At 54.8% G+C, this 4,850-nt stretch overlaps 1 long non-coding RNA gene across 1 annotated transcript; it reads left to right on the forward strand.

The window, feature by feature from the left end:
• Positions 1–2,827: 2,827 nt before the first annotated feature.
• LOC142064158 (uncharacterized) lies at positions 2,828–3,757 on the forward strand. Its single transcript, XR_012663019.1, has 3 exons — positions 2,828–2,942; positions 3,121–3,282; positions 3,486–3,757. It is a non-coding gene; the product is annotated as an uncharacterized LOC142064158 (long non-coding RNA).
• Positions 3,758–4,850: the final 1,093 nt, after the last annotated feature.

Consider the following 4,850-nt stretch of genomic DNA (forward strand, 5'->3'; position numbering starts at 1 on the left):
TCCTGGGAGAATTCTCTTCTTCCCTGCTCCATCATGCACCTTGGCCAGTTGCTTTACAGAGTCTGGGTGTTTCCACTGCCGTGAATATTCGTGGTAGGTTTACAGGGCACTTTCAGGGGTGGCTGAGGGGCCAACAGCCTGCTGGTCCTGCTTCCAGGAGTGGTTTGCTCCATGGGACTTGTGTCCTAGGTGGTTTGAGCTGGAACTTCTCTGCTTTGTATGCAGCTCCCCCCCCAAAAAAAAAAAAAGAAAAAACACACAGTAAATGCAGGGGAAAGTAAAAATGGGTAAAACTAACCCCAACAATTAGCTGAGTTTGGGATTTAATAGCAGCCTCGATTAGAGGAGATAACAGCACACCCTGAGGGTATGATTAAGCCTCAGTTGGCCAAACGTGATTTTGGCAACTCTTAAAGGAGTTTCTAGGTGATGTGGAGCTGGGCTGACAGGGAGTCAGAGAGGCTCGGTGAGGGCTGGCAGCACGGTGTGGCCTCGGGGGTGGAATATCATCGGTATGAGATGGGAGGCACAGGGAAGTGCAGCAGGAGCTGGGCACCAGCTGAGGTGGGATTGCATCTGGGAGCAGGGCCGTGTCTGCGCAGTCCTGCAGAGCCCCGTTAATGGCTTTTTCACTAGATGGCACCAGACACCAGCGCTAATGAGGGTGCGCTGGGCTGGGGACACCCCCTTCTCCCCGAGGCAGTAGACCCGGTCCGGGGGCGAGCAGAGCATCCTCAGCCATGAGCTGGGGATGGATGGATGGATCTCGGCATGAGCCTGAAAGCATTGCATCACCTGATAGGGGACAAGGGCTGCTTTGTGGGGCGAAAGTTGTCCCTCGGGTGCTTTGTGCACCCTGCTGAGGCTGATGCCTGGCCATGGACAAGCTGGGGGACCAGGGCCTGCTGGTGTCCCTCCTTGCCATCCCTGGGTAAAACAAACCGGCGAGCCCTAGCCTGGCCGGGGAATTGCAGGGTTAGCCGGCAGCATCCTCAGCATCGCACAGCTCAGGGCTTGCTGTCTGGGGAGGAGGCTTACAAAGTGCTTTTCAGGGAGAAGAGTATGAGCAGTGTGGGATGGGGGTGGCTTTATGGAGCCCTGAGGCAATAGGTGCTGCACACATGGCAGAGTGCACTACAGGGAATGCTGGCACTCCAGTGCACAGAAACGCCGTGGTCTGGGTTATTCCATGGGACTTTGCAATAGTAGCAGATTTAGACTTTTGATAGACCTGTAGTCTTAGCAAGCCCATAGGGGAAAATTCCTTCAGATGGCTTCCTTTCCCCCAGCTTCTCTGTGGCCAAATCAAAGCCTTGCTCCTTGGTGTTTTCAGCTCCCCAAGCACCACCTTGGCCAGATCCTGGCACCAGCTGGGAGCATAGCACTGTCCTCTCCAGCCACAGTAGCAGGTGAACACCAGAGGATTGCTTAAAAATTAATCCCATGCTTGTATTTCTCATTAAAAGTGCTATTTGGATTGGCTAAGTACTCTCCCAGTTATTTAATAAATGACTTTATAAAGAGCTAAATGCAGCCACAGAATCATTAGGAAAACTGGACAATAATTAACAGATATCCAGTAAGTTAAGGCCCAGTTAGTCTATTTTCAAGACACAAGGAGGGAAGTCTGACCAGGAAAGGCATCTCACCGTGCCCTGTATGGAGAGTGGGGGCTCCAGGGGCTGGGGCAGGGCAATGGCAGGGGGCTTGGGGCTGCATGGAGCATACAGGGGCAATGCCTGGGCTTTTGCTGCTCTTTGCCCTGCCCAGTTGAAAAATCAAGGACTGCCCTAGCCTGTCCTTCGTAGGAACACGGGGTGTTTGCCTGCAGGGTGCCTTCCCAGCACCTGTTTCTAGCACAGCTTGGGTTCCTACCAGCCCCAGAAATCCCAAGGAAAGGCTCCAGAAACCTGTTACTCAAGTCAGGGGAGACGTTGACCCATTGGTGAGAAATGTAGTAATTTCCCATTGCCCAAGAGCCCCTAAAGAAAACAGCTTTGCCCAGAGGTGGGGTGCAATCTTGTTGTGGGGTAGAAGATGGAGGTCTGAAGGCTGGTGAGATCTTTGCCCTCAGAGCAAGGACTACAGCCCCTTATCACTACCGCCATCAAGAGTTAGGGCTGAGTTGACATTTGGCCAATGACAGGGCTGTATGGAGCTAACATTCCTACCCTGGTGAGGCCAGCCACTTTCTTCCAGCACCAACCTGCTTCCCACATGGCAGCAGCCACCCAGAGAAGATGCTGGGGTTCAGGTGACCCCACAGAGCTTGAGAAAGCTCACTCTCAGCTGAGTTAAAGCTGTCGTCCCTGTCCCCGGCTTACACTGCCAGGAGGGCCTGGGGCAGTTTTCCTCTGGGAAAATCTCAGAGGGTCATCCCTGAGAAGACATAGGCAGCCCCATGCTCTGGACCATTGCTGATCTGGGTCGTGCTTTAGGATTTGGTTTGAGGATCCACATGGAAGCAGGGTACTGAGGGAAACCCACATAAGAGGCCCTCAGAAAGGAATACCACATGGCCACCACGATGGTTTCTTCTGGTGAAGTGTGCAGGCCTAGGAGAGGGGCAGGGGCAGCTCCACTTCCACCAGCCTGCTTGAGAGACAATGCCCTAGACCATCTCCCCATGACTTGTCCCTCAGCCCCAGGTTTTACTGCAGGGGACAGTTGTGCAATGGAATAACTGCTTTTTGAGCAACTGAACGGTCCCATTTGAATCTTGTGCAAAAGGTTTCCGGAAAACAACACAACGGCAGAGGAAAAAGGTACAAACATCTGCACATGCCCAGCCCCCTTCCCCACTCCCATCATCCCCAAGGGTTTAAATGTCAAGCATCCCCCAGCTCTCCACACTCACACATCTCAGGGACACAGCAGCATGAAGTCCGTGGCTGCCCTTCTCCTGGTAGGGATGCTCATCCTCTGGACAGACCTGCCAACAGGTATGAGGTGTCCTAGGATAAGGTACAGGGAGGAAACACACTGGGGCCGGGAAGGAGCCACATTTGCAGTGATCCTGTGGGATGGGAGGGAAGCGGAGAGGGGTGTTTCCTCGGGAGCATTTCTCCAGGGCCCCTCAGCTGCCAGCAGCCTGGAGCAAACAACTCCCTTCTCTTGCAGGCAGCACCTGGGCCTGCCCGCCTGTCCGCATCACCTGCGCAATGTTCAACCCACCAAACCTATGCTTCAGTGACCGGCAGTGTCCACGGTTCAAGAAATGCTGCCCCACCTTCTGCGGGAGGAAATGCATCTCACGCCCATCTTACCCCCCCATCCACTACGGTAGGGTCTCAGGAGCCGCCCCCATCCTGCATCCACCTCCCTGGGTAGCAGAGGGAGTATACAGTGACAGTGGCTCTGGGCAGGGAGCTGTGTCCAGCATCTAAAGCCTTCCACTGCTGGTGAGGTGATTGATGGCCAAAAATGTGGGCTGGGGTTACTCTGAGCACCAGACCCAACATGTTGCTTTCTCTCCCTTTCCCTAGTGTGATCTCCTGCTCCCAGGACAGATCAAGGACCTCCTCAGCATTCCTGTGCTACCCTGGCACCAGCCAGATACCCGTTCCTCTGCTAAAGCTTGTTCTGCCCAATGACGGCTCCTGGGAGGATGGGGACAGCCACCAGCCCACGCTCAGAGACCACCTTGGCTCCAGGACCACCCCACTGACAGCTGCCACACAGTGCTACATGCCACTTGCGCGCTCTCTCCTTCTGCTTCTCCACTGCTGTTTTAACAAATAAAAGAGCTTGTCCCAAGGATGGTCATGATGTGCAAATCTTTTCCCTACCTCCACCTGCCTCTCTCCAGGCTCATCGTGGCACATGCTGTACTGCTGCTTTCACCCCAGAATTCCTGCCTGGGGAAGGTGATGAAAACAGTCTGGCTGCACACCCAGAGTAGGGTTAGGGGCTGGCTCAGGTGAGCAAATCCATCCAGAGGCATACAAATGCCAAGAGGCGAGGGTGATGGGAAGGGGCTGGAGGGAAACATGACGGGACTCCTTAGGGGACTCTCCTGGCAGGCTGCAAGGGGCCCTGGGGAAGACACAGGCACACACCAAGACAGGCAGGGCTCTAGGAAGGTGACTGACCCTGCCTGCCCAGGGGGATGCAGGAGGCAGAGCATCCCTGTGGGTACCCCACTTGGGGCACATCTAGAGGGCAGAGGGGGGTTACATAGACCCAAACCCCAAGTGGTGCCAAGTCCCTCACCAAACCTGAGCTGGGTGTGTGTGTGTGTATGTGGAAATTCAGCTGAATACAATTGCATAGGAAAGGCTTGAGCCAGGGCACAAGAACCACACCTCTGAGGGGTTCTTGTAACTTTTGTACAGCTGAGTGCTGGGGCCAAAGATCCAGGAATTGTTGAGAAACATCAGCAGGAGGAAGCATGTGCAGCCTGAGGGACTGCCCGGCATCTGCCCAGTGCAATAACAGAGCCAGACTTTGCCACCATGCACATCAGGGGCAGAGCATTACCCAGCCAGGGCTGATGCCCAGCAAACAGTGCCCACCAGCCCCTCCACAACCTCATTACATGGAGCCATAGCTGATGCAAAGCTTGCATGTCCCATCATCATATTCTCAACAGACTCAGCCCAGTCTGGGAAAGGAGCCTGGTCTGTCTGCGTGCACCAGAGAAATCACACAGGAAAATTAGTGAGTGCTGGATGACAGGGCAAAATGAGCATTTGGAGGCAAAGTGCCTCCTCCCAGCCAGCCACCCATCTCCTTCAACCTGCAGCTCCTGTCTGGCAGATCCCACAAGCAGCCCAGCTCCCAGCCCCTTGCATGTCCCTGCCCCAGAGGAGCGTCCTGCAGGCATTGCCTGGAAGGCGCCAGCTATGGGA

This window comes from Phalacrocorax aristotelis, chromosome 13 (assembly GCF_949628215.1).
Source record: "Phalacrocorax aristotelis chromosome 13, bGulAri2.1, whole genome shotgun sequence".
NCBI lineage: Eukaryota > Metazoa > Chordata > Aves > Suliformes > Phalacrocoracidae > Phalacrocorax > Phalacrocorax aristotelis.